The 14,836-nt window shown below is 38.3% G+C and overlaps 1 protein-coding gene across 1 annotated transcript in view; it reads right to left on the bottom strand.

Annotated features, from left to right (window-relative positions):
• The window catches only part of LOC150078292 (DALR anticodon-binding domain-containing protein 3-like), a 325,092-nt gene that overhangs the window by 132,628 nt on the left and 177,628 nt on the right, over positions 1 to 14,836 (bottom strand). The gene's annotated exons all lie outside the window — the stretch shown is intronic.

The raw sequence follows: 14,836 nt of genomic DNA, 5'->3' as shown, positions 1-14,836 counted from the left end.
CCTATAATTTGAATTTATGGATCCTAGTTTTGGAATTCTTTATAACTTATAGAAAATTCCACCTTTGTTCATTTTACTAACCCTTTCCAGAGCATTATAAACCTCGATCAGATCCCTTCTAAGGTGACTGGTTGCTAAGTTCTGTATTCTACATAATTTAAGTCATGCAAGAAGCTTTTCAGAAGCTCCCTTTCAAAAAGCTTAATGCCTAATTTTTTTTTTTTTTTAGATGAGGTCTCCATGCTTGGACACAGTATCCCATATTCCAAGTGTGGCCTTACAATGAATTATACAATGAGATTGTGACCTCCTTATCTTTACACGTATTATTCAATGAATCATCAACAGGACACCCTGGACTTTCCAGGCTGCCTGTTTACATTCCTTATATCATAAATTCTATATCATATATTCCTAGATTTCCCTCTTCTTCTTCTACTGTTTTTAATTCAACCCCACCAAGTGTACAAGTTAGTTTAGGGTCTATTCCCAAAGTGTGGGGGTGCTATTTCCCACATTGCATTTTGCTGCATTAAAACATAGCTGCCATTTTTTTGACTACTCTTGAAGCCTGTTCAAGTCATCCTGAAGGGGTGCCCTTGGCATTGATTCTTAATGACTCTCCTAATCTTTACATCATCTCCAAATTTTGACATCATCCCCTCTATCCCTTCATCAATGCCATTTATGAAAATAAAAAACAACAGTGGTCCAAGAACCGACCCTTGCGGGATCCCACTTCCGACATTACACAAATATTAAGAATATCCATTAATCATAACCATCAGCCTTCTTCTGCCTTACAGCTATCCTGTGATCCACCTTAGAATCTTGCTAGTAATCCCAACACATTCCACCTTATACAGTAACCTCTCATTAGAGTAAAAAAAAGTAAAGTGCAGCCATTATCAACCCACTGCAGGATGGAAGTCTCCTCAACTTTTTATGCTGAGGGAAATGGACCATAATCTGCCACGCTGGTCCAGTGCGGGTTGGCAGATCGACCGTATTCAGCAGTCAGGGGCTTGAACCCCGGTCTACTCAAAGAGCGTGTGCTACTGCACTCCCGCTCCTGCCCACTCGGCTACGGAGGCCGTCTCATTAGAGAATATGAGTCAAATGCCTTGCTAAAATCCAAATACAGCAGACTCTCGATTTACTGGGCTCAGATTAACTGGGACACTTCAAGACTCCAAATTACAAAAAAAAAAAAAAACCAGAACTCATAAAATTCAAGTAATAACTAGAATAGGTAGTAGTAGTAGTGGCATGTGATGCAAGAAAGCAAGTGTATGAGCTTATGCAGCATCAGCCAAAAAAAAAATCAAACCATTCCCTCCAAATGCTTGTCCAGTTCCTCCTTAAATTTATTCAACCTATCAACTTCCATGACAGATGGAAGTTTGTTCCAGCAATTAACCACCCGCTGGCTAAAGGCAAATTTCTGCACATCTATTCTACATCTGTCTTTTCTTAATTTGAATTTATGCCCCCTTAGGTTCGTAATCTGAACAAGTGGAAGGATCCCATCAGAATTCAGCATGCTCAACCCATTCAAGGCCTTATACACCTCAATCAGATCACCGTGCAAGTGCCTAGTCTCCAGTCACTGCAATTTGCAGACCTTAAGCCTCTCCTGGTAAGAGGATCCCTTCATTCCGCTCACCAATCTTGTTGCCCTTCTCTGTACACACTCAAGCAAATCTACATCCTTCCTAAAATGAGGCCTCCAGACCTGTACGCAGTATCAAGGCGTGGCCTGACCATTGCCTTATACAGAGGGACAATCACATCCTTTTCCCTGATAGCAAAATTCCTATATATCATTGACAAAACCCCATGACCTGCCCTGGCAGCCTGTCTGCATTGCTCAGAAAACTTCATATCTGACTGCACAATTACTCCCAGGTCTTTTTCATTTTCTACCACCTTAAGTGTAGTACCACACAGTTGATACATTTCTCTGGGGTTACTTCTACCCATATGCAGTACTTTGCATTTGTCAAGGTTAAACTTCAGTTGCCACTTCTTAGCCCATCTGCCCAAATTATCTAGATCCTGTTGCAGTAGCACACTGCCATTACTGTCATTAACAACCCTGCCAACCTTTGTATCATCTGCAAACTTTGACACTAAGCCTGATATACCTTCATCAATATCATTGATAAATATACGAAACAACAGTGGACTCAACACCGAACTCTGTGGGACTCCACTAATAACATTAGTCCACGAAGAGCAGCACCCACTGATTACCACCCTCTGTCTTCTCCCACTCAACTATCCTTTTATCCATTGTAGCAACTTACCCTTAATACCATTCTGCTCCAATTTGTACAATAGTCTTCCATGTGCAACAGTGTCAAAAGCTTTCCTGAAATCCAAATATATGATATCAAAATTATTTTTTGCATCCAGTTCCTTTGTAACCACATCACAATATCCTATCAAATTTGTCAGACAAGACTTTCCCTTAACAAACCCATACTGTGTCTGAATTATTGCTGCAGTCTTGTCTAGATGATCCTGCAATGCATCTTTAACCAGTGACTCCATTATTTTACCCGGAACAGAAGTTAAACTAACTGGTCTGTAATTATTCGTGTCACCCTTCGATCCCCCTTTGTGAATTGGGGATACATTTGCACATCTCCAGTCCGTGGGAACCTCCCCTGAGTCCAAGGATGCTCTCATAATTATGGCTAAGGGTTTGCTTAGATGCTTTGCTGCCTCCTTTAATATAACTGGATAGATCCCATCCACCCCAGGTGCTTTTCTTATGTTTAACTTCAACAATTTCTCTTCCACTTTGCTCTCAGTTATTACAAAATCATTAAGTATCCTGCTACAATTTGATAACCTTCTGCCATTTTCAAACCTTAATAAACAGATGTTTTGCAAGTTGCAAATAAGCAACAAGAAGTGGCGTTATAAGTCGTCATTGGGAGGTTAATGTGCCTATTATCTTGCAACCACCGCTGTCTTCACACCCACCGCTCAAAAAAAAAAAGGGGGGAGACCAACTGTTTAGTTTGTTTTAGTGCGTCACGTGGGTTGTTGTCTTCCATCGCACCGCAAAAAGACAAATTTTGTTTCGTTATTTATGTCAGGGATGTCGAAATTTATTTTTTTTTGTAAATACTTTTTTTTTTTGTTTAGAAATTGCGAAAATGATGGGTAAACGCAAAAGAGTTGCGCTTTCAGTTACACAAAGACTTTAAATTATTCAAAAGTTTGAAAACGGTGCACCATTAAATCTCTAATGAACCATCATAATGTTGGCGACCAAACCATACACAGCATTGTACAAAATAAAGGGAAGCTATTAGATTTAAAATCGACATCACAAAAAATAAAGGGAAGCATCGTTTTGGACACACGAGTAGTATGTGGTAAGTTTTTATCTATCGACATATTTTTTTATGTAGGTTGCAGAACATTTTTCGATACTGTAAGTCCCCGACTTACGCAACTACGGATTTATGTAAATTTGTTTTCGGTCTTTTTTTTTTTTTTTTTTTTTAGGATTGTGAAATTTAAAACAACAAAAATGAAAAAAATAATAATAATAAGCAACCAATAACGACAATCACAGCACACACAAATTGCACAAGTGAGATCGGAGTAACAAGAAAAAAATAGGAAAGAAGAGAAGATTCTTACAATTATTTATGGGGTTTTTTTATATGTAAAATAAAGGGGACACACACTTCACCATAAGGTAAAAACCAACAGAATTCCATCTATCGGTATCATCACAAATGCAGTAAGATCGAGTTTACTACCCGTTTATAATAGATTGCACTAACAGAAACGCCCAATAAAATGGAAAGTGCAAATTGTTTTTATTGTTTTTTGTTGACCTCCAGAAATGTGCTTTAGTAAAATGTGAACTTGCACGGGGTGATAATAGTGGGTTTTCGCCTTAACCCTGTGCAGTTCTTTTCAGAAAATTTAATTTTGACCGTTATCATCAAGCCCGCGACTGCTGAATACGGTGCTGTTTCTTGTGTTCTGTCTATCTTGTGAACTCCTCTGACCGTTTGGTCGTCCCAGAGTATAAACAGAAAATTTATTTTTTATCATGGTGCCAACTAAGAGAATAAGTGACAGCAGTAATAGTAAATCTATCAAGAAAAGGAAAGCGATCGATTCGGATCAGAAAATTAAAATAATAAGGATGTATGAAAATGGCCAAATATTAACAAGTATCGTGCTGAATTCAGATTTGTCGATAATAATATAGTAGCAATATGTTACTAGTCATTCCCGAGTTACATAAAACTCAATGAAGTAAGAAGTCTGAAAGACAGATGTAGGATAGATGTGCAGAAATTTGCCTTTAGCCAGCAGGTAGTTGGTTGGTGGAATAGACTTCCATCCCTTGTTGTGGAAGTTGATAGCCTAAATAAATTTAAGGCACAGCTGGACAGGTATTTCAAACGAATGGAAGGGTGAAGTGGAAGTTTTTTTTTTTTTTTTTTTGGCTGATGCTGCATAAGCTTGCTTTCTTGCATCATATGCCTCTACTAATGCTAATGCTAACGTATCTTTTACGTATGTCGGGGACTTCTGTATTTTTGGATTAACCGGGAAATCGATTATCCGGGATTTGTTTTTTACCTTCTATCCCGGAAAATCGAGAGTCTACTGTAAACTATGTTGAAATTGAAGAAGTTTGTGTATGCGTGGGTAATGCACACACACATATCATATCTACTACCAATGTAGTTTTATTTATATCTCATATTGTGAATACCTCCACAACGAGTTCCCATGGTATTTCACTACCTTGAATAAGTGATGCTTCACCTATGGAGAAGACTAATGTTACTTATTCTCAGCAGATACCACCACTCGGATGGCACCGTTTCGAAGCTTGTTGGCTTCTCATCGGTGGGTGGGCAGGTACCCTGTTGTTGCAATAATGACAACCCAGTTATGAAGTATAACTCCACAATATAAGAGATGCCTGATGGTGTACGTGGTTTAATCTAAAGCAGTGGTCATTAACCTGGTCCCTACTGCCCACTAGTGAGCGATTCAAGCTTTCGTGGTGGGGATTTTTGTCCGTTGTTATAAATTTTGTTCTTCCTCCACATATCGAATGCATTGCTAACAACTTCGAGAGTTTGACTTTTTAAAATATGCTTTTGCAATTTACTTTTGAATTCCATCTCTAAGCTTTGAAAATAGATAATAATTCACCGGACACTTCTCGAAGTATACTCGTGGACAAGGGAGCAACAAATGTGTTCCGTAGCCAAAGGCACAAGTTTAGTGTGCATAACGAGGGCGGGACTTACCACCGGCCATCACTCAGTCTTCGAGCTGTACCTCTTTCATGGTGAGGGGGGCAATACGTGGTTAGATTTGTGAGAGTAAGCACACGTCCACGGCTTGGAACGAGTTGATAAATTGTGAATCCATGTCTCAAAAAAAGAAATACGCTCGTGGCTATTTACCAGAATATCTGAAGATGGGTTTCATCGAATCTGTTACAAATAAACAGCTTCCAATGTGTTTACTGCCACAAGACATTATCCAATGAAGCAATGAAGCCAAGTCGATTGCGAGAACATCTTGTTATAAAGCATTCAAAATATAAAGATAAGCCCATTGAATATTTTCAAGAAATGTATAAAATATTTTAAAATCGTTCAACAATAACTGCATCATTTAAGTCTAAGAAACAACATGCAAAGAACAAAGATGGATTAACTGCAGCTTATCATATATCACAATTAATTGAAAAAAGTGGTAAAAGCCATAATATTGGAGAAACTTTGATAATACCCTCTATCAAAGAATTTATCTCAACAGTAATGCATCAGGATATACCTGAAGTTTTCAAAACATTGCCCCTTAGCGATAGCACAGTAAAGCGACACATTGACGAAATGGCAGTTAATGTTGAAAATAAACTTATAGGTATTCTCCAAAACCCTTCATTTTCCATACAGTCGGACAAGTCTACCATTCCAGATTGATGACTCTATTGATGACATATGTAAGGTACCTTGATGAAAACAATACATTGCAAGAAGAAATGCTATTCACTGTAAATCTTATTAAAGATACAAAAGGATTATCAATATTTAATTATAATTAACAATATTTAATAATAATAATGCTGTGAAATCATACTTTGTGAAAAGTGAAATACCCTTGAACAACATTGTTGCAAGCACTACTGATGGAGCATCATCAATGGTAGGTTGCTATCGTGGATTTGTTGCTTATTTGAAGGAAGAAGTGCCAAAAGTTTTGTGTATTCATTGTGTAGTGCACAGACAATATCTTGCAGGAAAACATTTAAGTACAAGTCTCCATTCATCATAAGTATAATAAGTAGAGCTGTAAACAAGATCAAATATAATGCCAAAGATGATAGAATGTTTCGACAGCTGTGCCAGGACAATAATGAGCAATTCATTAGGTTACTTTTACACACAGAAGTTCGATGGCTCTCTCAAAGGGTACATGCTTGTCTCATTTAGCATTATATGATAGTATCATACAGTTTTTTGAAAGTAATAATGAGGCTGGTCTCTGTCAACAATTAAAAACAGTAAAGAATGATGCCTTTTATTTGGCAGACATTTTCAAGAGATTTAATGAAATTAATTTGCAGCTTCAAGGAGCCAATATAACTCTTATCAGTTGCAAAAATATCGTGTCACTATTTATCGAAAAACTTGATCTTCTCCATCATAATCTTTTGAAGAGAGAATTTCATCAGTTTCCCGAATTGTCATCTATAAAAGATGATGTAACTCCAGAGGAGATTGAAAGGTTCAGTAGCCACCTAAACGAACTTAAATTGGATATGGAAAAACGATTTCAAGATATTTTGAACTTGAAGATGTATGACTGGATGATAAATCCTTTTACTGCAAATTTTGCTGAGGTTGATATAACTTGCCAAGAAGAACTATTAGAACTTAAATATGATGAAGAGAGCAAATATAATTTCGGTAGTGGTGGATACCAAAAACTCTGGCAAAATAAAAAAATGCCTGCATTATATACCCCCCAGGGACTCACATCTGGTGGGTATGGGCTTGGCACACCCAGGGTCCTGAGCTGGATATCATCATTCTTCTCTTTCTTGGTGATTCCCTTCTACTTCTCTCTCTCTCTCTCTCTCTCTGGGTAATTCAGAAATTTTTTTTTGCCAGGTGCAGCATAAGCCTCAGGCTTCCTTGCACCATATGGCTAATAATAATAATAATAATAATATCCAAATATGTGGAAAATGATATTTAACTTATTGATACCTTTCTCTACCTCATATCTTGTAGAATCAGGCTTTAGTGCTGTTAATCATATTATCACCAAACAGAGAAACCATCTGAATATCACCGAAAGAGGAGACCTTCGTTTGTTCCTTACGAAAATCGAACCAGATATCAAATATTTAGTCTCGCAGCATCAGCCTCAAGGATCTCATTAATTAAAGGTAATTTCAATAAACTTTATTGTTTTCACATTTAACTTTCTTTTTCTTCAATTTCAGCAGCTCCCACATTAGTAGGCGCTGTATCAATGGAGATCAGAAATTCATTAAATTTAAATTATCTATGTATAAACATACATAAAGTATAAATAAAAAGATAAATTTAAGTACATATTTTTTACAAACCCTCCCCTCTAAAAATTACTTCACACTTGTGCTAAATTGAGTTACTGCGGCACCGGTGAGTGGTAAGGAAATTTTACCATCAACAAAGATACAAAAATAGGCGGTAGGTATTAAAATGTTGATGACCCCTGATCTAAAGGATATTTCTTGGCAAAATGTTTTAAGAGTATGAAGGTTTGATTATGCATGGGTAATGCACACACATCATTTTTACTACCAAGGTAGTTTTAATTATAACTCATATTGTGAATACCTTCACAACGAACGAGCTACTGCACTACCTCGAATAAGTAATGCTTCACCTATGGAGCAGACTAATTCTCGGCAGATACCCCCAGCCAAATGGCACTGTTGTGAAGTTGGTTGGCTTCTCTTGTTGGCCAAGAAATATCCTTTAGATCAAACCATGCACATCATCAGGCATCTCTCATATTGTGGAGTTATACTTCATAACTGGGTTGTCACTATTGCAACAACAGGGTACCTGCCCACCTACCAATGAGAAGCCAACAAACTTCGAAATGGTGCTGTCTGGGTGGGTGGTATCCCCTGAGAATAAATAACATTAGTCTTCTCCATAGGTGAAGCATTACTTATTCGAGGTAGTGCAATACCATAGGAACTTGTTCTGAAGGTATTCACAATATGAAATATAATTAAAACTACCTTGGTAGTAGAAATGATGTGTGCATTACCCATGCATAAGCAAACTTCTTCATACTCTTAGGCATTTGGCCAAGAAATAGCCTGTTGAAATTGTTCCCTACATCAGTAACATGAATAAACATTTCAAAATAGCTTACCAGGTTAGTTAAACATAATAGTTAAGCCTAAATAAATGTACGGATGAGGTGGACAGGCATTTGAAACGAATGGAGGGGGTGAAATGGGACGGGGTTTTTTTTTTTTTTTTTTGGTTGATGCAGCATAAGCTTGCTTTCTTGCATTGTATGCCTCTACTAATGCTAATGCTAATAATTTTCCTTTGACAAAACCATTTGTGTGTCCTTCAAAATGTCATTTCTATCTAAATGTTCCTGGATTGCCCTCCTAATCATTACCTCCAAGATTTTCTGTACCACTGAAGTCAGATTAACTGATCTGTAGTTATCTACTTCACTCTTAGAACTGCCTTTATGTATTGGCAATACATTGGCACTTCTCCAATCCAGAGGAACCTCTCTCGAGTACAATGATTTCTTCATAATTAAACTTAATGGTTCAATGTACTCTCTCTGGCTGCCTCCCTCAAAATTACTATTTATATGCCATCAATGCCAGGAGCCTTACTTGCTTTTAGGCTCAAAAGTTTTTCTAATAAACAGTCACCTGTAATTTCTAAGTCACTGAATTCGTGGTTTCAACCTCACTCACACAGCCACTACTCAATATGAAGGATCTTACATCAGTAAAGATCAATGCAAAGTACCTATTCAATACTTCAGCAACATCAACTGGATTACTTAAGACTTTTCACACACCTAGTGCACAAGGATCTGATCTGTTTCATTTTCTTCCTTCTCTTCACATACATGAAAAACTCCTTGTCCTTATTCTTAAAATGTCCTAATTCTTAACGTCCTTATTCTTAAAAACGTCCTTATTCTTAAAACGTTTGCTGACGAGACTAGTGGGAGCCAGATATGTTCAAAGCCGCTAAGTGGATTTTCTTATTTATTGATTTGAAATTATTGTTTTTCTAAAACTTTTGTTTTAAATTTAGTAGTGTAGCATTATTTTGTGATTTTTTGATTAATCTGGTGTATTTATTCTTTACTCGGCCTTGTAATTGCATAAAAGTATCGGCAAGGGTATCAAATCCACGTGTTACAAGTTGCAGCTCAGCTGAACGAGACGTTTTTAGCCACTTCATTGACCAATTGTTACATCAAATTATTTTCTATAAGTAGCTTATAGACCTAGTCAGGATCGTTAGTTTATACTGAATTGAGACAGCGAGATTTGGAAGTTAATTAATACTTAAGTGTCCGTAGATTTACCATTCGTAACTTGCTGCTTTTGTTATACGATACAATGTTATATCCCGAACTAAATAGCGTTAGTATAGTATATAATATTGTCAATTAATCAGTAAAATCTATTAATTTTGTTAAACTTTGTTGTCAATTAAATTGTACTTTTAACTAAATACATATAACGACTTAGATTACAAATGTAACATAATTAATTAATACATAACTTGATATGGAAGTTATATAAAGGGAACTTGTAGATAATACTTGATACTGAAAAATATATATAGTGTTATAACTGTGTTGGGATACAAGTTTAGGGTTATAATTTTGTACTGAAATTGAAATTTTATTGAAATTAAATCGAAATCATGACTCAGACCAGAGCAGCAGAGCAAAAGGCTCAAGCTAATGGGAATGCTGTGGCTTAGAGGAAAACTGAGGTGGGCAGTTGCCCTCTGAATCACAGCCTTTTAAAATGCACTGCTTGCATGATGTTTGTGGAGCAATCTGGTACAGGACATGATATTGCCATGGGGGATGTCTTTGTGTGTGCATGATGCAAGGAGTGTAACAAAATCAGGCGACAACTCAGCGTTGTTATGGGCCTATATGAGAGCTTGAAGGACAGGATGGATGCCCTCGAAGGATCTAAATTGAGGGGCCCACCAAGCTCTCAGCTGCCCACATCAATGCCAGAGCTTCACTTGGTCATCACGCAACACAGTGGCAACCCCCAAGGCAGAATGCGCTGGTCCCACAGGAACTAGTAGTTGTTGGTGACTCTATTGTCAGGGGAAACTGGGAACATGCTTTGTAAAAAGGATAAGTGGAACAGGACCAGGGTATGTCTGCCAGAGGCAAAGGTTGATGATGTTGTAGAGCGAATATCATCTTTTAAGGGCACAAAAGGTGATATAGTTGTACACGTTGGCACTAATGATATTAAGAGTTGGAGACTGGCAGAATTATTTAACAAGAACAGGTCACTGTTGAAAAAAAGCCATGAATTAGGGTTGAATTTGAAAGTGTCTGCAATTCTGCCCAGACACGATAGGAGGGAGTATATGGTGAGAGCCTTGTCGATCAATTCAGCCCTGGAAAAATTGTGCAAGGCACAAGGTGTAGAATTTTTTTCAGCCTGGTCTGTACTTGCTAACAGGAAAGAGACTGCTTCTACAGGGATGGGATACACTTAAATAGAAAGGGTGCAAGAATATTTGCTAATGCTATCGAAGCAGTCTTAGGTGGGTCGGAAAACTGCTAGCTTGGGGGATACAAGGACTAATAGATTAACAGTAGCCACTGGCAGAGGTGAAAGTGATTCTTGCATTGCTTCTATTAGAATGAGAAGAAGCCTGGAAAACAAGATGCAGGATATTTCAGAGACTGCTGGGAGTCATTGCAGTACAAGTAAACACATGGGTTGTGTTAGGGTAGCTAAGAATAGGAACAGGTGCATGTATACTTGCGTGTACACCAATGCTAGGAGTTTGGTAAATAAATTTGATGAATTTGAGGTATTGCTCAAAGCATCAAAGGCTGATATTGTTGGGATATCAGAGATGTGGTGTCGCACAGATATAAGGAATGCAGAACTGGAATTTGGGGAGTAGTGTGTACAGAAAGGATAGACAGGATAGGAAGGAAGAAAGAAGGGTTATTCTATTAGTTAAGAAACACATAAAATCCAAGGAAGTGAAGTCAGTCAACATCGCTGGACAGTGCAGTGTCGAGTCAGTTTGGTGTTTTGGTTTTTTTTTTTTTTTAGGAGCATTAGCAACTAAGGCCATATTGCTCTGGGATATGCGGTGGTCATTCCTTGACCTTTCCGCATCTTCCGTATTTGGTGGTGACGGGCTCGAACCCCGGTCTAATCAAGAAGCGTGTGCTGCGCACTGCTGCTCCTTCCCACCTGGCTACGGAGGCGCAGTTTGGTGTGACATAAGCATTGGGAGATCAAAACTGAGAGTAGGAGTGTGCTATAGGCCTTATGACTCTGATGAGTATAATAAGAAACTCTACAGGGAAATAGAGTGGGCCAGTAAATCAGAGAGTCTTATAATGGGGGATTTTAATTTCCCAGATATTAACTGGAATTTGTGGGTTGGTAACTCACAGACTAGCAAGGCTTTTGTGGATTTACTGGATGATTGTTTTCTACATTAGCATGTTCGGGAGGTAACTAGAGGGAGTAATACTCTTGATTTGATTATCAGTAGTGATGCTTCATGCATTAATTATCTGCAGATAAAGGAACCACTAGGTGGCAGTGATCACAGTGTGCTGAAGTGGGATTTACTCAAAGAGGTAACTACCATTAGGGATAAAGGGAAGGGTTATTGCTTTCATAAAGGCGACTATGATGGTCTGAGACAGTATTTAAATTCTATACAGTGGGCCAATTTATGATGTTACCAACAGCAAATTCAAAATGGGAAGCATTCAAAGAACTTATCTTCGAAGCTACTAGGCTTTACATACCAACTAAGAAATATTGTTCAAGGTTTAGGCCTAAATGGATGTCAGATGAACTAATGAGACACATGGCAGAGAAGAAAAATGCATGAGATACATATAAATTAACACGTGACACAGAATCCTAAGATAGATATAAGCTGGTCTGTAACCAAGTCACAAAGGAGGTTAGGCAGGCAAAGGCAGATTATGAGAAATCTTTGGGAAAGGATGGAAAGAAAAACAGCAAAGAGTTCTTTACTTATGTAAACTCTAGAAGGAATGGGCTGAATCAGATTGGTCCACTTGATATCGATGGTTCAACTGTTGATGATCGTGCTCAGGTAGCTAACAAACTAAATGAATATTTTGCATCGACATTCACACATGAGAAGTTATTCAGCAAGGGGAATGCCAGAGGTGTATTCAACTCTGGCGGTAAGCTAGATAATCTTGTAATAACTGAGAGTAAAGTGGAGGAGAAATTGTTGAAGATAAACACAAGAAAGGCACCTGGGAATGGATGGGATATATCCAGTTATATTAAAGGAGGCAGCAAAGGAAGTAAGCAAACCATTAGCCATAATTATGAGAGCTTCCTTGAACTCAGGGGAGGTACCCATAGACTGGAGATGTGCAAATGTTACCCCAATTCACAAAGGAGGATCAAAGGCTGACACAAGTAATTATAGACCTGTGAGTTTAACATCTGTTCCAGGAAAATTAATGGAGGCACTGGTTAAAGAAGCACTGCAGGATCATCTAGACAAGACTTCAGTTATAGCTCGGACACAGCATGGTTTTGTTAAGGGGAAGTCTTGCCTGACCAATTTGATCGGATACTATGATGCAGTCACAAAAGAGCTGGATGCAGAGAATAACTTTGATATTATATACTTGGATCTTAGAAAGGCTTTTGATACTGTTGCACATGGAAGGCTGCTGCACAAATTGGAACAGTGTGGCATTGGAGGCAAATTGCTGCTATGGATAAAGGGGTGGTTGAGGGGGAGAAGACAGAGAGTGGTAATCAATGGACACTGCTCATCATGGACTAATGTTATTAGTGGAGTCCCTTAGTGTTCAGTGTTGGGTCCACTATTGTTTTCTGTATTTATAAATAATATTGATGGTGGTATATCAAGCTTAATGTCCAAGTTTGCAGACGATAAAAAGGTTGGCATGGTTGTTAAGGGCTGTGGCTATGCTGACGCTATGACTGACGCTATGCTGCTGCAACAGGATCTGGAAAGGTTGAGTAGATGGGCTGAGAGGTGGGAAATGAAGTTTAACATTGACAAATGTAAAGTACTACATATGGGAAACAGCAACCCCAGAGCAACGTATCAACTCTGTGGTACTACACTGACAGTGGTAGAGAATGAAAAGGACCTGGGGGTAATTGTGCAGCCAGATATGAAGTTTTTTGAGCAGTGCAGATGGGCTGCAAGAGTAGCTCATGGTGTCTTGTCAATGATATACAGGAAGTTTTCTAGCAGGGATAAGAAAGTGATTATTCCCTTGTATAAGGCAATGGTCAGGCCACACCTTGAGTACTGTATACAGGTCTGGAGGCCTCATTTCAAGAAGGATGTAGAGCTGCTGGAATGAGTACAGAGAAAGGCAACAAGATTAGTGAATGGAACAAAGGGTTGCTCTTACGAAGAAAGGCTTGCGTTTTGAAAATTACAGTGTCTGGAGACTAGGCACCGGCGAGGTGATCTGATAGAGGTGTATAAAGCCTTGAATGGTTTGAGTATGCTCAATGCTGATGAGATTCTTCCTCTTGCTCAGAACAATCACCTGAGAGGGCATAAATTCAAATTGAGGAAAGACAGATGTAGGATAGATGTGCGGAAATTTGCCTTTAGCCAGTGGGTAGTTGGTTGGTGGAACAGACTTCCATCCCTTGTGGAAGTTGATAGCCTAAATAAATTTAAGGCTCAGCTGCACAGGTATTTCGAACGAATGGAGGGGTGAAATGGGAGTGATGGTTTTTTTTTTTTTTTTTTTTGGCTGATGCTGCATAAGCTTCCTTTCTTGCATCATATGCCTCTGCTAATGCTAAAAACCCATGCTTTTACCTTTAACTACAGCAACATCTTTCTTCATCTTCCAACTAACAAGTGCACAATTACTACCTGCCAATGGTTCCTGTACTGTAAGCCCTATGATGTCATTGATTTGTGATTTATGATGAAGTCTAGAATATTCTTACCCCTAGTATTTTTTCTAACATACTGGTACAAATTTGTTTAAAAATTTGGTTCCCTATGATGAGTTCCCCTCTCACTTATTCCAGTCAATTATGGGCAGATTGAAGTCATTCACAATAAAACAGTCACACTTGCTTGCCCATTCCATTTGCATGCAGAGATTCTCACATCATACTCTTCACAATCCTCTGGTCTGTGGATTACTCCCACTCTCACTATACCTTTGCTTCTAACTAACTCACACCACAGATTCTGTGCTGTCAGGCATAACTGCTGACTCAGCAAAAGCTATTTTCATACTCAGGCTGCTTTTGACAAGAAGTATGATCCCACCACTCCTTCTATCTTCCCTTTCTTACATAAATACATTATACTTACCGTAGTGGAACTGTTGTCCCGAATTTCTGGGTGGCACTATGTTTCTGTTATCCCTATTATGTCAGCACAAGTTATCCGAACCAGGAGTTTGAATTCATCCATTTTATTGACAATACTCCTGACATTACTATATACAGCTAAGACTAAGTATTTTTCAATAGTTTAAT

Source organism: Mastigoproctus giganteus, chromosome 11 (genome assembly GCF_048544385.1).
Source record: "Mastigoproctus giganteus isolate SK-2022 chromosome 11, ASM4854438v1, whole genome shotgun sequence".
Taxonomy (NCBI): Eukaryota; Metazoa; Arthropoda; class Arachnida; order Uropygi; family Thelyphonidae; genus Mastigoproctus; species Mastigoproctus giganteus.
Note: the sequence above shows the minus strand (reverse complement) of the source record. Positions and strands in the feature narration are given on the sequence as shown.